Raw genomic sequence first — 23,198 nt, 5'->3', positions numbered from 1 at the left:
ATTGTCAGAGCCAACTTCCAACTGATTTCAACTGGGGTTTTGGCCAGAGCAAGGAGCCTTTAGGTTAACCTTTCTATGTAGAAGTGAGATTTGTTCTTAAAAACACAGGCACAGAAACACACATATATACACACATGAATATGCACACACACTTTTTAAATCCAGGAAAATATTGCAATAACTAACTGAAGTGTTAGAATACAGCCTTTAATTGTAATTTGCAGAGAGGAGTACATGTTTTAATTTTCAATGTGCTGTCAGTGACTTCTACCAGTTAACCAGAAAGCTCAGCCTAGCAGTACTTTTTATCTATCCATCTTCAATGTGAAACTGGAAACTGGTTTGTTTAAATGATCAGTCTTTTAATTTCCTACTTTTCATCTCCCGTCTGGGAAACCTGTTTATTTTCAGGCAGCTGCATATGTTGGCATGATTGATGAGATCTGCTATAGTCAAGCAAGCAGCCCTGGGTGACCAGTTTACCCTTCCCCGCTAGGGTTCCAGCTGCCAATTGCCCCCATTCTGTGACAGCTTCTCCTTCTCCTCACCTTGTCATCAAGCCAAGATTGTACACTGTCGGAGTACAGGTAAGCATCTGCCTCTGTAATCGCTGCCAACAGCTCTCCATTATCAACTGCCAGGGGTGCTTCAAAGAAATATGCACTTCTTCCTGATGCAGAGACCGAGGGTTTTATGTTTGAAACAAACCCTACCTTTGCTGGCTAGGGGAACTCACCTGTCAGGTCTCTTTTTCAGTGTTGCATCCCAGTTCGCCAAGAGACATAATGCAGGTCACTGCATTATTCTTGCTGTCTAGCATTCCACACTGGACTAAGTAAAGGTTTTTAATTTAGTTTTCAAAAAGAGTTATCTTTTTGACTATTAGAATATTTTGAGTAACTATGACATGTTTTTGTCCTAAGCTAGTCCCAGTTTAAAATACATATAAAGGTGAATCATACTCTAATAACAATTCTTTTATATCTGTGGTGATGGCACACTTTTGTTTGAAAACAGTGAAATGTACTTGCCTTTGTGCTAAGAATCATGGTGAGATATAATGCTTGGGAATCTATGATGCTGTTGATGATTATTCTTTACTGAATACCTATAATTTGCTGGATACTGTAAAATACATATGTGTATATGTGTATGTGCTTATATACATATATGCATACACACACATACACACACACACATATATATACATACATATACATACATATACACACACACAGAGGGAGAGAGAGAGAAAGAGAGAGAGAGAGAGAGAGAGAGAGAGAGAGAGAGAGAGAGAGAGAGAAAGAGAAATAAGACTCTTCTCTAGGAGCTGATATAAAGAGAGAATCACAATTTGATTCATATTCATTTGTGTCTATATTCTATATGAGGCATAAGTACCAGAAAAATTTATGGCTCTGCCTTAATGATAAATGTAGTCAAATGTAGTATTGACTAGAGGACATATAGGAAGTTGAATGCTGAATCACTTTCTAATATAGGTCATTAAACTCTGTCTAATGTTAACCAATAAAAACCTACAACTAAATGTAACTACAGATTGATTGGTCCATTCCCTTTGACCATCTAAATAATTCATGACATAAGCTGTTAGTTTGGGAGGATGAGCTTCCTCAGTAAAAAAAAAATGCATGGAATGAATGGATTGAGCATTCTATTATCTGGTTTACATGCTGAGGTATCCTCTAATTCAATTTGGATTAAAATTTGCCTGGGTAGCCAGGGTATGCAATGAAAGATTGAGATGAGGAATGCTCACATACTCTGCTCAGCAAGTGGGTGATTGCAAACTGCACCATCTCTAAACTTCAGGAAACATGCTGTTATACAAACTGCATTTGTGCAGGTGGTTCAAAATACCCCCATGCCCAAAGGAGCCTTTTTCCCCCTCACTTATTCAATGCAATATTCAATGAATATCTCTTCAGATTAAAGCAGTGATATATCTGAAAAAAGGTAGAATTTGGCCTCATCAACAGTTTTAACTAAACATTAGGTGATATTTTTAGCTTTTTTTCTTCAATGCATCAAAAATACTGACATGTTTGGGGGTGCCTGATCTCATTAATATTGAAGTAGAAAATCAACAAAATTGGGGGAAATTACAATATGAGATATGCCTAATATTGTTAACAGACACATTTTTTAAAATTTGATATTAGTTTGCATATACCTGAAATGCAGGCTGAGGTACAACTGAGGAAGCAGATTTTCTGAGATGAACTGCATCACTGGTAGAGAATTTGGTAAGCAGCTCACAGCATGTTGGGACCAGTAACTGGGGATATGAACAAATGTATGTTACCCACAATTGAAAAGTTAGAAGGGTAGTGATAAGATTAAATCTAGTGAAAGTATTTATCAAGGCAGAGGCAATGAATTAGCAAATGTTCAAGATGGGAAGTACAGTGGGTTCATATTAATAAAAAAGATGTAGATTGCTTTTGCTCACATAGGTTAAAAATTCTGAACATTTTACAGATATGCATATTCAAAAAGAATAGAAAGTTGTACATAGTAAATTTGCAGTTTCATGTGAAATCATCTCTTAAACTATATTTTGGAAGTGCTTGTTTTAGTACATAAAATTACAATTAAAAAATCTTAACAAGAGCAGAACCATTCACATAACAAAGCATCCACTTGGCAGATTCAAAAGACAAAAGAAGGAATACAGAGTTTTGTTTGTCTTTTAAGAAGCTGGTTATTTTCTAGCATTTCCTTTGAGTCCAAGTCAAGTAGCTATCTGAGGGAGAAAAAAATGTGATAGTGATTCGACAAAGGGTAGATCTGATCCTTCATGGCTAATATTCTGGTACACAACTTGATCTCATATAATAATACTATTACAAATAAAATCAGTGTTTAATGTTCATGCCACTAACCAAAATCATCCCAGTTAAGTCATAATGGAAATAATTTACCCTAAATGCTTTCCTGTATTTTCTGAAATATCAAGTACCTGAAATAAAGACTAAACGTCCCAAAACAAAATTAATAGATTGCCCCCAACATCAAAGGAGATTTCTACACATTTTTTTTTGTTTTATATAGCTTGAAAAACATTTTTGAAATTTTAAATACTAAAAAAAACAAATGTAAGGCAAATGGTCCTGCTCAGTATGAATGGCATTGTTATTCTTTCAAACATTGTAAAACCACAATTAAATAAACGCAAACAGCCAAAATATTAATAATAACAACAAAAATCTCATGCATGAAGAATGGTTTGAGAAGAATGCATCTGTTGACCTTGTTATGCCATGCTTACTGAGCACAATTAAAGAAGATAAAATTTGGGGCAGCTAGGTGACGCAGTGGATAGAGCACCGGCCCTGGAGTCAGGAGAACCTGAGTTCAAATCTGGCCTCAGACACTTAACACTTACTAACTGTGTGACTCTGGGCAAGTCACTTAACCCCAACTGCCTCACTAAAAAGAAGAAGAAGAAGAAGAAGAAGAAGAAGAAGAAGAAGAAGAAGAAGAAGAAGAAGAAGAAGAAGAAGAAGAAGAAGAAGAAGAAGAAGAAGAAGAAGAAGAAGAAGAAGAAGAAGAAGATAAAATTTGATGATGAGTTATACAACTCAGTGTTGGAGGATGGGTATTTTTTCTAAATATATATCAAGTTTTCATTTCCAAACCAGGTTATGATCTATAAAATTTAACTGTAATCAAACATTGAAATTGTCATTAGAGCTTGCTGGAGTTAGCTTGAATGGTTTGTAAGAGCCAATTGTTAAATTTTCAGTATGTGTATATACACTTTAAAAATCAGTAAAGGCTACAAATTAGGCTTTGATTTATTGCTTTATTTATTGCCTAGACTGACTAAAGTGATGCATAAAATATTAATAAGTAATATTCAACTTAAAAATGTGTTACAAGTATATTTTCAGGTAACTGGTTATTAGATATTTATGAGCACAACACAATGACTGTAAGCCATTGTCAGAGTCAAATGTTTTTGGGGGTGAAGGAGAACAGAACTGTGATTCCTATGGTGTAGGGAGCTTTAGAGAGGAAATTCCTCTATCAATGAAGGCTGTACCTTATAGCCTTTGAGAGTTGCTTGGAATAGACATAGATAGATAGATAGATAGGTAGATAGATAGATAGATAGATAGATAGATAGATAGATAGATAGATAGATAGATAGATAGATAGATGGATGGATGGATGGAAAGAGAGACAGAGAGAAAATGAGATAGAGTATATATGTATGTGTGTGTGCCAGTACATATCAATGGCAGACTTTGAAATCAGGTCTTTTTTTTGTGAGGCAATTGGGGTTAAGTGACTTGCCCAGGGTAACACAGCTAGTAATTGTTAAGTGTCTGAGGCCAAATTTGAACTCAGGTCCTCCTGAATCCAGGGCCAGTACTTTATCCACTGTGCCACCTAGCTGCCCCTAACAAAATTGTTTCATAGCAATATTAAGCTATATAAATTTGTTTGTAATTCTGGAAATGAGAGAAGCAATATCTTGAAAAAATGGGATAGAATAAGGCGGTACTTCAATATGCATGCCTCTGGATGTCCATTATATTAATCAATATATCTGTTGATAACTAGTAAAAATTTTGATAAGATGAGCTAACAACTTATGGAGCATATTGTGGAGATAGCTGTTTGTCTTTAAAAATGGAATATACCACAGCAGACCTGTAAGTTTTAAGAGACCAGAGTTTAATTCTTAGATCTTGCCTGCGTTTCAGATGAGTTACTTACTCTGTGTGTTCTTCAATTTCCTCAAAGGTAAATAAGACTAGAAATATTTGCCATGGCCTTTCTTTAAAGATATATTGGGAAAATTAATTAGTTACTTTCACAAAAGTGCTTTATAAAATTATACTTAAATGTCAAGTATATCAGCCTGTCAAGTATTCTGAGTGCATATTCCAAAAAACAAAGAAAAAGACAGATCCATTCGAAAACAGGAAAAGAGTGTTTCTTCTCCCAGGAACACTATGAGTTGTTTTCTTCACCTTCTCTGCATTTTTCTACAATATTAACTATACTTCAAATTCTAAAACTAATCTTTTCCTTCATTAATGGAGACACAAGGACAGAATAAGGCTAGAGGATCTATAGGACTGTGTCATAATTTAATATTTCTTTCTCAGAACTGATGAACTCTGAAGACTGAAGTATACATTTTAATTTTCTTAATTTTGTTCTTTTGTGTGTGTTCTCTTTTGAAACATGTTTACTATGGACATGTATTTTGAATGAACTTATATATAATTGACATATTGCATCCCTTCTCAAGGGGTGGACAAGGGGCAGGAAAGAGGGAAAGAATTTGCAACTCAAAATTTAAAAAACAACCAAAATGATATTTTAAATGTAATTTGTATTTACATAATGAAATAAAACATTTTAAAAGTATTTCTGTTTTTTTATTCAGCGCTCTTTGCTTCTATCTTCTGTACAACTTTTTGTAAAACCTAAGCTAGTTATGTTACTTGTGCATTCATGCTAGCTTCTTGATACTGCTGCTCCCTTGCCTCCTTTTATAGCACATATAATTTGTGTCATAAAAATTAGCACTTAATTATTATATGCTATCTTAATTCACTGATGTCCTTGTGTTTTTGTCTTGCCTCCTTTTTTGATTGAAAAAAATTCTCTGAGATACTTTGTATAAGTACATTTTGATGCCCAAATTACACAGAATTGGCAGAGTACATGGAAGGCTTCAAAGTACACTTATGACAATAACCTTGTTAATCTTTCCAACATATAGTTCCAAATTTTACCTTTGTGAAAACTCAAGGACATGGAATTTGAGTGCCTGCCATATTCAAGAATCAAGGCCTGATTCCCTAACTCCTCACACAGGAAATAGGCAACAGTCAGCATCAGTACTAATGCTAAATTATTAGTGCATAGGATGGACCATGCCAGGCCAGGTCAGGCAAGGATTCGTCAGGTAACAAAAAAGAGGTAGATTCAATAGGATGGGACATGAGATAGAGGAAGACCTCATCAATCACAGTAAGAAATTCAGACAAGTAGGCAGTATCAATGAGGCCGGGTACAACACAACAGGTAGCTGCCTTGGTCTATAAGTAGAACATGATGTTAAGGAAATATGGCAGATGTAGATATAAAGAGAAGTATGGAGGAGGTTTTAGGGCATGCATTTGAATCCTATCTTTGCTATCTGCATCCTATATCACATTGGACAGTGTGATAGAGTGGAAAGAGACCAAGACTTGGGATTCTGAAAGACCTGGATTCAAATCCTTTCTCTGATACTAGGTTTATAACCAAGGACAAATCTTTTAAGTGATCAAAGCCTTAATGTTCTCATCTGTAACATGAAAACAATAGTATTTTGTAGTGTTTATCTCATGGGGTTGTTGATAACATACTTGTAATATATTTTGAAAATGTTAAAGTGCTATATAAATTAGGGTAGTGTTTTGATTATGTTTTTCCTTTCTGGGCCTCCATTTCTTAAACCAAATTACTGCTCAAGTTCCTATTAGCAACTGATCTTCTGATCTAGAATTCAGGTTCCTGAAGATGTAAGAGAGTGTGGTCTAAGAACAGAGCTTCAGTGTCATGGAAGACTGTGAGGAGAACAGCACCAGGAAGCAAAGGTCTCAACTAATGGAACTTGTGCTTGAAAATGTTACCGAGACCCAGTTCTTAGGTACAGAGAATGTCAGAGTAAGTCCAGAGGCAAGACTTTTTTTGACGCTGAGCTAGATTCTTGAAGTTTGGATATAATACTTGTTAAATTCCCCTTTCTTAGTGAATGAACACTTCTTGGGACACAGGGAAGAACCGAGTTATCAGACAGGAGTCTTCTCCCCATCTGTAAAAACTGGCAATGTGGAGTGGCAGGAAACCTGGCTAATTAGTGATCTTTAAGGTTCATTCTGGCTTTATAATTTGATAACAAATTTCAGAATGTAAGAATTAGAAGAGCATTTAGAGAACCTCTAATCCAGCCTGTTTATTTTAGAGATGATGAAACTGTCCATGACATCATAGAGACAGGTTATGGCTTATCAAAGGTCACACAGTACTTGATGGAAAGGCTGTGACTAGGACCCAAGGGTGATGACTCTCAGTTCAGTACTATTTGAACAGCTCCATACTTTCTCCCTATAAAGTGCTCTGAGGGCTACAGAAGAAATTCAGGCTCCCCAGTGAGGCATATGTGTCAAATAACAGGAAACTTAGGCTATAGCTGAACCACTCCTCAAGAAGCATTTATTAACTACTGATAAGAAGAAATAATAATTTTATTTAAAACATTAGCTGCCTATATATATTTTCTGAATTTCTTGGTGTGCTGACATAGTACTTCTTCCCACATTTCACGAGCCAACTAATTTTCTATAGAATTTTATCATTTACATTTTTCTATAAATATCTATTTTATACATCTTTCCCCTGGTGACCCTCTACCCTGATTCATAAAAGTATGCATAATGGGAATAATTATCCCTACACTTATGTGCCCTCCATTACACACTGCATTTAAGAGCAAGTCTATAAACAGATCAGGGAAGCTTCGTTTCACCCTGTAATAACTACTGGATACAGTGAGGTGTTGATGGAAGTATTATCTGTTATTACCAATTCCCTTAGCCCCCACATTGTTATGATGGACAGATCATCCTATGAAATAGACAGTAGTGGATGTAATCAGTATTCTTTGTGCTTTGTGCTGATTAGCTACTGTAATAAAATGCCAAAAAAGAGTAGAGGAAAATTCATATTTGGAAGTTTCTTTTTTTTTTTTAACTAGATAATCATTTTTGGCCCAACTCGTTTTTGGATTATATGAAAGGAAAAGCAGTTGGTTCATTCACTCTCTAGGTAATAATTTTCTCTTCCTGACCTTCCCTTTGGAAGTAACTTAGGACTTCCAGAGTTGCAAAGCCATTTTAAGAGAGTAACTTCTAAAATAAATGAACTTTTTCACTTTTTAAAGCCTAGTTTTATGGTCTTTAAAACTCAGCTGAGGTCAGAAGCTGAAATTAGTTGTTAAGAAAAATGTTCAACACATTTTAATGTTTCCTCTACTTCCCTACTCACACAGTCAATGGGGGTTCTAACAGAGAAAGACACAAGCTGGGGGCCCTGCAGGTTTATTTTATTATTTTAATTGAAATCATTCACTCTCTCATTCAAGGGTGTCTCTTGGATCCGAAAGGATGTTTGAAAAGAGCAGATCTATTAGAGCTCAATTAAATCAGCAAGAGCTCTCAAGGCTAGCACTAAAAAAAGAGGGAAGTTGTTCAGATTAGATTGTGCTAAGGGTGAGTTTCATGGAAAAGTATAAATCCACATCATTAATTAGCAAGGTCTATCTTCTCTTCAAAACCCCCTTAGACAGCAATTAAAAATGATAGCCTAGGGTCAGATATTTAGACTGCTTAGTGGCTAACTCTGACAATGGTATCTCAATAAAGACCTTCTTTATCTGCTTGGTCAAAATGAATGGAAAATATGGATGGATTGATTCTTTCATGATCCATGTAGACAAATATTTTAGCCATTGTGAAGTTTGTAGCACAAAAGAATTGGTTCTTTCATTTGTTCAGTATAAAGAATGCATCAGAGTCAAAACCTGAATAGAGATAATTTTATAGCCTAAAGTAGTTTATCTATGTTAGGTGGGTCACGGCATGGCAAAAGAAATCTGATTTTAGTCTGAAATTATAGAATCATACAATGTTAGATCAGGAAAGGACCATGGGGATCAACCACTTCAAGTCCCTCAGTTTAGAGATTTGGAAACTGAGGCCTAAAAAAGTTAAGCAATTGTTCCAGGCCACACAATAAATGACAAAGCTGAGACATACACTTTATGATTCTAACATCAAACCCCATGCTGCTGCTACTATACAAATTTAGAAGCCAAGGCTTGTCTTCCCCTCATCCTCCCCCACCCCAGCGACAACAAATTTCATGACTTTTGCAGGCTAAAAATAAACAAACGGAATGGAATAAAAGCAAAATCTTTCACATTGTAACAATATGAAAAATCTTGTAAACTCCTACAAAAATTAGAGTTTAGACTTAAACAAAGCTAACAAAAAACAAATATTTCAAAAACATAAAGCCAGTGAGGCACAAGGGAAAGGGCACTGACTCTACAAACAGAGGACCTAGATTCAAATTCTAAAACTTTATCTCAGATACTTACTAATTGAGTGACTTTAGTCTCATCAGAATTGTCTCAAAGAGGGAATAACATATACACCTAATTGGGTATAGTGCTACATTTTACCTTGCAGGAAAGTAGGAGAGGAAGGGAAAAAGGGGGGAGGGCTGATAAAAGGGAGGGTAGATGGGGGAGGGAGCAGTCAGAAGGAAAACAAGTTTGAGGAGTGAAAGGAGATAGAGAATAGAGCAAATGACATGGGTAGGTTGTAGGATGGAGGGAAATACAGTTAGCAATAGCAATTGTGAAATGATGAGGAGGATGCTCTTGGAAAAACCTGGAAAGACTTAAATGAGCTGATGCAAAGTGAGAAGTACTGTTTACAAAGTAACAGCAATATTTTAAAATGATCAGCTGTGAATGACTTGGCTATTCTCAGCAATGAAATGATCCAAGACAACTCTGAAGGACATATATAAAATGCGATCAATCTCCAGAGAAGGAACTGATGGCGTCTGAATAAAAACTGAAGCAAATTGTTTTGGTTTCTTTTTCTTAAGTTTTTTTGTCTGTTTTCTTTTACAACCTAAAGTGGAAATGTTTTACATGATTATGCCTGCATAAATTATATTGAACTGCTTGTGTTCTTAAGGGGGGTGGTAAGGAGGGAGGGAGGAAAAGAATTTGGAACACAAAGTTTTAAAAATGGATGTCTAGCAAGATGGCACAGGAAAGACATTACATGCACAGAGCTCTTGATACAATCACCCCAAAAATAGCAATAAAAGAACCCTTGGAGCAGAAAAACACATAAAAATATGGGCTGAGTTTTCTCTAGCTAAAGATAGATTTCAGGGGGCCATGCTGGGCCACGAATAAAGCATAACCCCACAATCAGGCTGACACACCAGACACCCGCCTGAGGAATTTGCCCCAGTGCTTCTGAATTGGCTGCAGCACCAAAGTCTTCTGGAACAGAGCACAGTGTCGGGTTGAATGACTGGCGGAGGAGGGAGGGGTTACTGCAGGGGTACAAGTGGACTGGGGGGAAGGATTCAACTGTCCCACCCCAGCAGGGAACCAGGAAGAAATCCTGAGCAGCAGAAGGCCCAGGTCGGGGAGGAGAGCAGGGGAGCAGTCTCATCAAAGCTAAAAACCCCACCAAAGAAAGCTTTGCTGATTGGTCATTTAGTAAGTAGGCTTGAGGTTATCTCCAGACCAAAGAGCAGGCCAGGTGAGATTAAAACCTGTCCCCCCTCAAACCAAAACACCTGGGACCCACTGAAGTTGGGAACATGAGCAGAGCTGAGAAGCAGCCCCACCCCCACCCCCTCAGTGGAGAGTTTAGAATCAAATAAAAGCAAGGCCAGGCAGGCTGAGCAGAAGCCCACTCATTCCCCGGGCAATGCTGTAGCTCTAACAGTGTTTTCTAGAAACAGTGTCACACTTTAAGAAGGAGTTAAAAGGCAAGAAATAGTAAGCCAGGATGAGTAGGCAGAGAAAGCAGAAGACCATTGAAAACTTCTTTGGGGGTAAGGTAGGTCACAATACAACCTCAGAAGAAGAAGATAATAAAAGGGTCAAAGCTCCAACATCCAAAGCTTCCAAGAAAAATACAAACTGGTCTCAGGCCATGGAAGCTCTCAAAAGGGACTTTGAAGAGAAAGTAGGAAAAATAGAAAGAAGATGTAGTGAAAGGGAGGAAAGATTGGAAAGAGAAATGAGAGCAATGCAGAAGAGTCATGAGAAAAAAGTCAACAGTTTGAAAAGCCAAGTGGAAAAGGAGATTAAAAAATTATCTGATGAAAGTAATTGCCTAAGAATTAGGATTAAACAAATGGAAGCTAGTGACCTTATGAGAAAGCAAGACCCAGTAAAGCAAATCCAATTTAATGAAAAAAATAGAGGGCAATGTGAAATATCTCCTCAGAAAAACAGCTGACCTGGAAAATAAATCTAGGAGAGATAATATGAAAATCATTGAACTACCTGAAAACCATGACCAAAACAAAAGCTTAGACACCATCCTCCAAGAGACTTGTGAGGGACAATTGCCGTTTTATTCTAGAAAGAGAAGCTAAAATAGAAATTGAAGGAATCTACCAATTACCTCCTGAAAGCGATCCCAAAAGGAAAACCTCCAGGAATATTATATCCAAATTCAAGAACTCTCAGGTCAAGGAGAAAATATTGCAAACAGCTAGAAAAAAGGAATTCAAATACTATGGAGCTCCAATAAGAATAAAGCAAGAACTAGCAGCTTCTACATTAAAGGACAGAGGGTCATGGAATATGATATTCCATAGGGCAAAGGAACTGGGACTACAGCCAAAAATCACGTACCCAGCAAAACTGTGTATAATCTTTCAAAGGAAAAAAAATGGGGTCTTAATGAGAAAGAGGTCTTTCAAGCATTTGTGATGAAAAGATCTGAACTGACTAGAAAATTTGACTTTCAAATACAAGATCCTGGAGAAGCATAAAAAGGTAAACAGGAAAAAGACTTCATGAGGGATATTAAAAGATCAAACTGTTTACATTCCTACATGGGAAGATAATACTTCAAACTCATAAGAACTATCTCAGTAAGGAATTCACAGAAGACACAAATCTGAACTGAACATGAAGGGATGATATCTGTAAAGCATTTATGTTTTGTTCTATGTGGGGCAGATAGGGTGGGGTGTCATGTCTGGGACCAGATTTGGGCTTGGGGCCTCCTGGGTCCAGGGCTGGTGCTTTGTCCACTGTGCCATCTAACTAACCCATGATGACATCATTAAAATAGGGTTGAGGTGTAGGAGGAATAGACTGGGGTGGGGGGAGAAGGGGAGAGATGGTCTGGAGAGAGGTAGTTCACATGAATGAAACAAGAAAAAAGGTTATGGAGGGCAGGGGAAGAGGGGGAAGGAGGTGGGGAGTGAGTGAACCTTAATATCATCAGAATTGGCTCAAAGAAGGACTAACCTACATACTCAAGTAGGTATAGTAATATATTTTTGCCCTGAGGGAGGGGAGGGAGATAAGGGGGGCAGGGGAGAAGGGAAGGAGGGAAGCACAGATTGGGGGAGAGAGCAGTAAAATGCAAAATACTTTCAAGGAAGATGAAGATGTTCTGCATTACTGCACCACTATGACATTTTGAATTACTTGATCTCATAGGGAGGGTTGAGGAGGGAGGGAGGAAGAAAAATTTAGAACACAGAATTATCTCAGGGATCTTGATCTCATTGGAGTGGGCTCATAGAGGGAACAGCATTCATACCAAATTGGGAGGATCAATCTATATAACCCTGCAGGAAAGTAGGAGGGGTGGAGGATAAGGAGGGAAGGAAGGGTGAAAAAAGGGAGTGAAGAGTAGGGAAGAGGATAGTCAGAAATAAAACACTTTTGATGAGAAATAGGTAAAAAGAAGATAGAGTAAATGTCATGGGAGGAGAGTGGGATGGAAGGAAATAGTTATGATGATTGATTATAATGGCTTTGCTGGGCTTTTATGAAGAAAATTCAATGTCAAGCATAAGGTACTATATACAGGATATGATGAACAGGATACTATCAGAAAAACCTGGAAAGACCTACATAAACTGAAGCAGAGTGAAATGTACTGTATACAAAATAACAGCAATAGTGGGGGATGATCTGCTGGGAAGCATGTTGTTATTTTCAGCAAGGCAATGATCCAATATAACCCTAATGAACTTATGAAAATTGCAACCCATCTGCAGAGAAATAACTGATAGTATCTGAACACAGATGGAAACACATTTTTATTTATTTTTTTCTTTTCCTCTTTGACAATTCTTTAATCTGAAGTTTGGGGGTTTTTTTGTCTGTTTTCTCTCAGAACTTGCTAATATAGGAATTTTTCATAACTACTCATGTATAACTTATTTTGAATTGCTTGAGTTCTTGTGGGTGGGGGGTGGGAATAGAGGGAGGAAGAGAAGTTGGAACACAAGGTTTTAAAAAAGTTGATGAAAAATAAATAAAGAAAAAAAAAATAATGGTTGTCTGGGGCAGTTAGGTGGCACAGTGGAAAAAGCACCAGCCCTGGATTCAGGAGAACCTGTGTTCAAATTTGGCCTCAGACACTTGACACTAACTAGCTGTGTAAATAAAAATGGACATTAAAATTGTTTTAAAATATAATTGGGGAAAAATAATATTCTAAATAGATTTTTAAAAATATGTGACTTTTGGAAAATCACTGTATAACTATGCCCTCAGCTTCCTCATTTTAAATAGGGCTTTGGACTTATAACCCCAAGTTCTGTTCCAGCTTTTGATTTGTGATCCTATGAACATGTAAAGAAAAGTAGAATGCAACCAAATATTTGTACTTCTCCTTAAACATAAATACTGACTAAAATGCTCATTGAATTTTTAGTACTTCAGTAACTCACTGCTCTCAGATTGGAAGTGAACCAGGCCAAAACTGAAAGGCAGTATGCTGATTCATATATATATATATATATATATATATATATATGTATGTATGTATGTATGTATATACATATATATATGTATATATATATGTATGTATATGTGTGTGTATATATGTATATATTTATACACGCATACATACATACATGTATGTATTTATTTTTTGCAGGGCAATGAGGGTTAAGTGAGTTGCCCAACATCACACAGTTAGCAAGTGTCAAGTGTCTGAGGCCAGATTTGAGCTCAGGTCCTCCTGAATCCAGGGCCGGTGCTTTATCCAATGTGCCATCTAGCTGCCCCTGAAACATATATTTTTAATAAAATTGGAGAGCTATCTCTTCTGAGACTAGAAAGGGAAGACAGAATATGATGATAACCAAAGGGTTAGAGAGGAAAAAACTGAAAGAGACATAAGCCATGGAATTGGAAGAAAGAAAAAAAAGAAAGGGACTTGGGAGGATGGGGAGGATAGCAATGGGGAAAGGGAATGCTTCAGTAAACATAATGTTGAGTATTTTTTTTTTAGTTTTTATTTTTTTATTTTTTTAATGAGATATTTAATTTTTTCCATTACATGTAAAGATAGTTCTCAACTTTTGTTTATACATGCTTTACAATTTCAGATTTTTCTCTCTCCCTCCCCTCCCTCCCCCCTCCCCTAGACAGCAGGTAATCTGATATAGGTTATATCTATATATCTCTATACATATACATATATATATATATACACACACACATATATATACACATAATAACATTAATCCTATTTCTGCATTAATCCTGTTACAAGAGAATCAGAGCAGTGATGCAAAACCTCAAAATAGAAAAAAAAAACAACAGCACCCAAAACAAAAGAAATAATATGGTTCAATCAGCATCTATACTCCACAGTTCTTTCTTTCTTTTTTTTTTTTCTTGGATTTGGAGATCCTCTTCTATCATGAGTTCCCTGGAACTCTTCTGTACCATTGCATTGGTGAGAAGAATATAGTCCATCACAGTAGGTCAACACTCAATGTTGATGATACTGTGTACAATGTTCTTCTGGTTCTGCTCATCTCACTCATCATCAGCTCACGTAAGACCCTCCAGGTTTCTCTGAACTCTTCCTGCTCATCATTTCTTATGGCACAATAGTATTCCATTGTATTCATATACCACAACTTGTCCAGTCATTCCCCAATTGATGGGCACCCCCTCAACTTCCAATTCCTTGCTACCACGTAAAGAGCAGCTATAAATATTTTTGTACATGTGGGTCCCTTTGCCCCTTCCATGATTTCTTTGGGCAAAAGACCTAAAAGTGGGATTGCTGGGTCAAAGGGTATGCACAGCTTTATCACACTTTGGGCATAATTCCAAATTGCTCTCCAGAATGGTTGGATCAGCTCACAGCTCCACCAACAATGCATTAGTGTTCCAATTTTCCCACAGCCTCTCCAACATTTATTATCTTCCTTTTTTGTCATTTTAGCCAATCTGATAGGTGTCAGGTGGTACCTCAGAGTTGTTTTAATTTGCATCTCTCTAATCATTAGAGATTTAGAGCATTTTTTCATATGGGAATAGATAGCTTTGGTTTCTTCATCAGAAAACTGCCTGTTCATATCCTTTGACCATTTCTCAATTGGGGAATGACTTGGATTCTTATAAATTTGATTTAATTCCCTATATATTTTAGAGATGAGGCCTTTATCAGAAGCACTGGCCTCAAAAATTGTTTCCCAGCTTTCTGCCTCCCTTCTAATTTTGGATGCATTGCTTCTGTTTGTACAAAAATTTTTTAATTTAATATAATCAAAATCATCCACTTTGCATTTTATAATATACTCTATCTCATGTTTGGTCAAAAACTGTTCTCCTTTCCAAAGATCTGATAGGTACACTATTCCTTTCTCTCCTAATTTACCTATGGTATCACCTCTTATGTCTAAATCATGTATCCATTTTGACCTTATTTTAGTATAAGGTGTAAGATGTTGGTCTAAGCCTAATTTCTGCCATACTATCTTCCAGTTTTCCCAGCAGTTTTTGTCAAATACTGAGTTCCTATCCCAGAAGCTGGAGTCTTTGGGTTTATCAAACACTACATTACTAGTGTCATTTACTACTGCATTTCCTGAGCCTAGCCTATTCCATTGATCTACCACTCTATTTTTTAGCCAGTACCAGATAGTTTTGATGACTGCCGCTTTATAGTAAAGCTCCAGGTTTGGTACCGCTAACCCAACTTCCTGTGAATTTTTTTTCATTATTTCCCTGGATATTCTTGATTTTTTGTTTTTCCAGATGAATTTTGTTATTAATTTTTCTAGCTGTATAAAATAATTTTTAGGTAGCCTGATTGGTATGGCACTGAATAAGTAAATTAATTTAGGCAGTATTGTCATTTTTACTATATTAGCTCTGCCTATCCATGAGCAATTGATATCTTTCCAATTATTGAGATCTGATTTGATTTGTGTGAAGAGTGTTTGGTAGTTGTGTTCATAGAGTTCCTGGGTTTGTCTTGGCAAGTAGACTCCCAAGTATTTTATATTACCTACCATTACTTTAAATGGAATTTCTCTTTCTATCTCTTGCTGCTGGACTTTGTTGGTCATGTATAGAAATGCTGATGATTTATGTGGATTTATTTTATATCCTGCTACTTTGCTAAAGTTGTTAATTGTTTCAAGTAACTTTTGAGTTGATTCTCTAGGATTCCTTAAGTATACCGTCATATCATCTGCAAAGAGTGATAGTTTTGTTTCCTCCTTGCCTATTCTAATTCCTTTAATTCCTTTCTCTTCTCTGATTGCTAAAGCTAACATTTCTAGGACAATATTAAATAATAGGGGTGATAATGGACATCCCTGTTTCACCCCTGATCTTATTGGGAAGGCCTCTAATTTATCTCCATTGCATATAATACTTGCTGATGGCTTTAGGTAGATACTGTTTATTATTCTAAGGAAAGCTCCCCCTATTCCTAAACTCTCTAGTGTTTTTATTAGGAATGGGTGCTGTACTTTGTCAAAAGCTTTCTCTGCATCTATTGAGATAATCATATGATTTTAGTTGGTTTTCTTATTGATGTGGTTGATTATGTTAATAGTTTTCCTAATGTTGAACCAGCCCTGCATTCCTGGTATAAATCCCACCTGGTCATAGTGTATTATCCTGGTGATCACTTGCTGTAATCTCCTTGCTAATATCTTATTTAAGATTTTAGCATCAATATTCATTAGGGAGATTGGCCTATAATTTTCTTTCTCTGTTTTTGCTTTGCCTGGTTTTGGTATCACCACCATATTTGTGTCATAAAACGAATTTGGTAGAACTCCTTCTTCCCCTATTTTTCCAAATAATTTGTATAATATTGGAATTAATTGTTCTTTAAATATTTGGTAAAATTCACCCATAACCCATCTGGCCCTGGGGATTTTTTCTTAGGGAGTTCATTAATAGCTTATTCAATTTCTTTTTCTAATATGGGTTTATTTAAGGATTTTATTTCCTCTTCAGTTAACCTGGGCAGTTTGTGTCTTTGTAAATATTCATCCATTTCATTTAGATTGTCAAATTTATTGGCATACAGTTGGGCAAAATATTTCCTAATTATTGCTTTAATTTCCACTTCATTGGTGGTAACATCACCCTTTTCATTTTTGATACTGGTAATTTGGTTTTCTTCTTTCTTTTTTTTAATCAAATTAACCAATATTTTATCTATTTTATTGGTTTTTTCATAAAACCTGCTCTTAGGTTTATTGATTAATTCTATAGTTTTTTTGCTTTCAATCTTATTAATTTCTCCTTTAATTTTCAGGATCTCTAATTTAGTGTCTAATTGGGGATTTCTAATTTGTTCTTTTTCTAGCTTTTTAAGTTGCATGCCCAATTCATTAATCTCCTCTTTCTCTTTCTTATTCATGTAAGCATTTAGAGCTATAAATTTTCCCCTAAGCACTGCTTTGGCTGCATCCCATAGATTTTGGTATGTTGTCTCATTATTGTCATTCTCTTGGATAAATTTATTGATTGTTTCTATGATTTCTTGTTTGGCCCATTCATTCTTTAGAATGAAATTATTTAGTTTCCAATTGATTTTCATTCTACTTTTCCCTGGCTCTTTCTTACATGTAATTTTTATTGCATCATGATCTGAGAAGGATGCATTTACTATTTCTGCCTTTCTACATTTGACTAGGATGTTTTTGTGCCCTAATACATGGTCAATTTTTGAAAATGTGCCATGTACTGCTGAGAAAAAGGTATATTCCTTTCTATCCCCATTCAATTTTCTCCAGACATCTATCATGTCTAACTTTTCTAGTAATCTATTCACCTCTTTCACTTCTTTCTTATTTATTTTTTGGCTAGATTTATCTAATTCTGAGAGGGGGAGATTCAGATCCCCCACTAGTATAGTATTACTATCTAATTCCTCTTGTAACTCATTTAACTTCTCCTCTAAGAACTTGGATGCTATACCACTTGGCGCATACATATTCAATATTGATATTACTTCATTATCTATAGTACCTTTAAGTAAGATGTAATTTCCTTCCTTATCTCTTTTAATGAGATCTATTTTTGCCTGCACTTTGTCTGAGATAAGGATTGCTACCCCTGCCTTTTTTACTTTAGCTGAGGCATAATATATTCTGCTCCAGCCTTTTACCTTTACTCTGTGTGTATCTCTCTGCTTCAAATGTGTTTCTTGTAAACAGCATATTGTAGGGTTCTGGTTTTTAATCCACTCTGCAATTCGCTTCCGTTTTATAGCAGAGTTCATCCCATTCACATTCACAGTTATTATTACTGACTGTCTATTCCCCTCCATTCTATTTACCCCCTTTGTACTTTTCCCCCCTTCTTTCACCCTATTCCTCCTCACCGACGTTTTTCTTCTTACCCCTGTCTCCCCCAATCTGCCCTCCCTTTTTATCACCCCCCTCTCTTTTCTTTACCCTTTTCTCCCTTGCTTTTGTCCTCCCTTCTATCAGTCCCCCCTTTCCCTTCCCCTTTTGTTTCCCTAAAGAATGAGTTAAGTTTCTTTATCCCAATGAACGTATATGTTATTCCCTCTTTGAGTCAAATCTAATGAGAATAGGGTTGAAACCATGTTCCCCCCTCCTTTCTTTCCCTCTATTATAATAGGTTTTTTTCCACCTCTTCATATGATATAATTCATCCCATTCCACCTCCCCTTTCCTCTCCTCCCCATAGACTCCCTTTTTATCCCCTTAATTCTTTTGTATCATCACATCAAAGACAATTTATATTTATACCCTCTATATAAAGTCCTTCTCTCTGCCCAAATACATTTACAGTTCTTAAGAGTTATGAGTATTATCTTCCTGTGTAGGGATATAAACAGTTTAACCTAATAGGGTAACTTTTTTTTTCCCCTCTGTTTACCTTTTTAAACTTCTCTTGAGTCTTGTATGTTGAGATCAAATTTTCTATTCAGTTCTGGTCTTTTCACCAGGAAAGATTGAAAGTCCCCAATGTCATTAAATGTCCATCTTTTCCCCTGAAAGAAAATGCACATTTTTGCTGGGTAATAGATTCTTGGCTGCGATCCAAGCTCCTTTGCCTTCCGGAATATCATATTCCAAGCCTTGCGGTTCTTTAATGTTGAAGCAGCCAGGTCCTGAGCAATCCTGACTGTGGCTCCATGATATTTAAATTGCTTCTTTCTGGCTGCTTGGAGTATTTTCTCCTTCACCTGATAATTCTGGAATTTGGCTACAATATTCCTTGGAGTTTTCCTTTTGGGGTCTCTTTCAGGAGGTGATCAGTGGATTCTTTCAATGATGATTTTATCCTCTGATTCTATGATATCAGGGCAGTTCTCCTTAATAATTTCCTGGAATATGGTATCTAGATTCTTTTTCTGGTCATGGCTTTCAGGCAGTCCAATGATTCTCAAATTGTCTCTCCTCGATCTGTTTTCCAGATCAGTTGTCTTTCCAATGAGGTATTTCACATTTTCTTCTATTTTTTCATTTTTTTTATTCTGCTTGACTGATTCTTGGTGTCTCATGGATTCCTTTTCTTCCAACTGTCCCACTTTAATTTTTAAGGCATTGTTTTCTTCAGTGAGATTATGCACCTTTTTTTCCATTTGGCTAAGTGAATTTTTTAAGGTATTGTTTTCTTCAGTGAGATTATGTACCTTTTTTTCCATTTGGCTAAGTGAATTTTTTAAGGTATTGTTTTCTTCAGTGAGATTATGCAGCTTTTTTTCCATTTGGCCAAATGAATTTTTTTAAGGCTTTGTTTTCTTCAGCTTCCTTTTCCAAGCTGCTGATTCTTTTTTCATAGTTTTTTTGTTTTGCTTTCATTTCTCTCCCCATTTTTTCTTCTACCTCTTGCAATTGATTTTTAAAATCCTTTTTGAGCTCTTCCAGGAAGGCTTTTTGTTCTTGCGACCAATTCACCTTCCCTTGTGAGGCTTCAGATGTAGACAATTTGAGGCTATTGTCCTCATCTGAGTTTGTGTTGGCTTCTCTCCTATTGATACAGAAGCTCTCAATGGAGAGGGCTCTTTTTTGCTTCTTACTCATTATTGCAGCTTATTTATTTATTCTTTAAGTTGAGGTCTGCTCTGGGGGCACCAGGGTCCCTGTTTTGGGCTTCTTGTGCAGGTGTATAGGTGCTGTGTGACCGGGCTTTTACTCTGAGGCCTTTATGGTGTGTGGAGATGCCCCGCCCTGCACTTCCTGTATGATTGTGCTCGGCCAGCCAGGCGCCAGACCCCGGCGTCTGATCCCGCCGTTCGTGGCCCTCTCGGCCGGTCCAGGTAGGTTTTTCCACTGTCCTTCTTGGCCACCAGATTTTTGAACCAGGTTCCGGGAGCCTCAGTTGTTCGGCTGTGGCCCGCAGCTCCTGCTGACTTGCCCCGACCCCCTCGGCGCTGGGTTGCTGCCCTGCGCTGGGCCTCCCTTTTGCCCGAGTCAGACCGACCTTTTCCTGAAGTCTTCTAAATTATCTCTGGTTGGAGGACTGTGTCTCTCTGTCTCTTTGCAGGTTCTGTAGTTTCAGAATCTGTCCAGAGGCTTGATTTAATGTTCGTTTTGAGGGAACCCATAATGTTGAGTATTAAGGGAAAAGTAGGTGTATTTGCTTGCCACCCCCCCCCCACACACTTCAAATTTGTTCACTCATAGAAATTAGAAGGAGTTATGGGGTCCCTAAGCCATTTAGATAAACCTATGTTTCCCTGATATTATGCTAAACTCTGTTACAATAATGCAGGAAAAGTCTGGGATTAGCAGAGTGGCTTTGAGGTATGAAGGAGAGGAGATGAAAGATCTTAATATGTGTGGCTTAATCTTCTCAACAAGGAGGTTATGAGGCCATCTTCAAAGATGAAGTTGGGAGAGTTGGGAAAGAAGAAAATATTTTGAAGAGATGTTTTGAGGTAATCTCAGAGGGAATCAATTAAAAATGGCAGAAAAGACCATAGTTTCATAATTGGAAGAGATTTCATAAGGAAATACACATACTCACACACTGAAAGGGTTGGGCTCTACATCCCAAATAGAGGAGGAAATTGAGTCCCAAAGAGTAAGGTACTTCCTCAAGGTTAAACAGGTTAAACTTATTTCCTTTGACTAAATCCTTTTTCCACTGTGCATGCAAGTTCCAGTTCCTTTTTTGATCCACCACCTTGGGAAGCCACTTACTAAAGGGGACAAGAATCCTTTTCCTGTTGTTCTCTTCTTAAGTCTCTACAATATGGCTTCTTACCTCATCATTGAACTGAAACTGCTCAGTGATGAAAGGTGTATAGATGTGTGTGTGTGTGTGTATGTTCCTTCTGAAATCTCTTTCACCTCTAAATCTATGGTCCTTTCAGCAATCTTTTATTGATTCCTGATCACATTACTCCACTACAGCTTTCAGAAAGTTTTCTTCTTTCCTTTACTAGCCTCAGTACTCAAATATCTTGATTTCTCTGAAACCATTGAAAGTGCATCACCCTGGTCTCATTCATATTCTCTTCTTTCTAAGTTTACATGACACTCCTCTCTTCTTGAATCATAAAGGAGGGAAGATAAGGGAACTCACAATGTGTGATCTTAATATTTTGCTTCCCTTCCTACCTTTCTGACTATTCCTTATATGTCTCTTTTGCTACATCTTCATACAAATGACACTTACAAAATCTTGGGGTCCCTTACAGGTCTGTCCTGGTCTGTCTCCTCTTCTTCTTTTAAACCTTTCACTTGAGGATGTCATCAGTTTTCAAGGTTTTAATGATTATTTATAAGTAGGTGTCTCATATCTACTTTTCCAGACCTGAAACTCATTACCAACCTCCAGTCACTCATCTCCAACCACCTTTTCTCTATCCTGAACTGGATGTTCCATAGATATCTTAACTCAATATGTCAAAAATTGAATTCTCCCCAAATTTTTCTGTATTCCTAATTTACCTATTGCTCTCAAATATACGACCATCCTCTTAGTCTTGCAGGTTCCCAATCTGTCTTCCTTGACTCCTCTCTCAAACCTCCCATCCAATATATTTCTAATTCTTATTATTTCTATCTTCTTAACAGCTTTTATATATCCCTTTCTCTCCTCTGACATTACAACCACCATGCTTCAGGCCATTATCACCATATACCTCATGTATTGCAATAGACTGATAGTCTTTCTGACTCAAGTTTCTCCCCCAACTCCAATCCTTTTACATTTCAGCTGTCAAAGCAAATTTTCCAAAATTTGGGTCTGACCAAACCATCCCCCTACTATATTTAATAAATAGCAATGGCTAAGTATTACCACAAGGATCAAATATAAAATCCTGTTTGGCTTTCAAAGTCTCTCATAATCTGCCCTTTCCTCTTCCTTCTATGTTTTCAGTCTTCTTAGATTAGACCTTCCACCCACCACACATGTACTGAAATGCAGTGATAATGACCTCTTTGCTATTCCTTGAACAAAACTCTCCATCTTGTGACTCTGGGAAATTTTTCTGGCTATCCTCCATGTGCGCAATACTCTTCTTCCACATTTCCTCTTCCTAACTTCCCTGGCTTCATGTCTCATGTAAAAATCCACTTTTTATAGGAAGTCTTTCCTATTCCATAATATTAATGCCCTTCCTCCTAGTTTACTTCCAATTTGTACTGCATATGTTTTATTTTGCATAATCATTTACACATTCTCTTCCTCATTAGACTGTGAATTCCCCAAGAGCAGGGATATTTCTTCCTTTAGGATAATGCCTAGTACATAGTAAGCATGTAAAAATAATACTTGACTGACTATTCATGCTGCCATTCAGATAGAAAAGTAAGAGACTCTTTGTTGTTGTTGTTGTTGAATACCTTAACATTCACCATCTCTTACCTTGTCTAGGTTTTATTCTATGGCAATTCTATGAAAATTATCTTCTGTGGGCATAATATTATAGATTTCTCATAGAATAAAAAAAATTACTGTGTAGCAATGAGAACAGGATTCCACTTAGAAGCAGCAGGACATTTTAAAATGTACTATCAATTAATCCAAAATGTGAGATACAGTTAATGCTCCCACTCAAGCGGTCATGGATTTCTAGGAGAATGTCCAGAGACACTTCATTATATAAGCACTT

The sequence above is a fragment of the Dromiciops gliroides genome, chromosome 3 (genome assembly GCF_019393635.1).
Source record: "Dromiciops gliroides isolate mDroGli1 chromosome 3, mDroGli1.pri, whole genome shotgun sequence".
NCBI classification, from domain to species: Eukaryota; Metazoa; Chordata; class Mammalia; order Microbiotheria; family Microbiotheriidae; genus Dromiciops; species Dromiciops gliroides.
The sequence above is the reverse complement of the archived record's forward strand: the minus strand, read 5'-3'. Positions refer to the sequence as shown.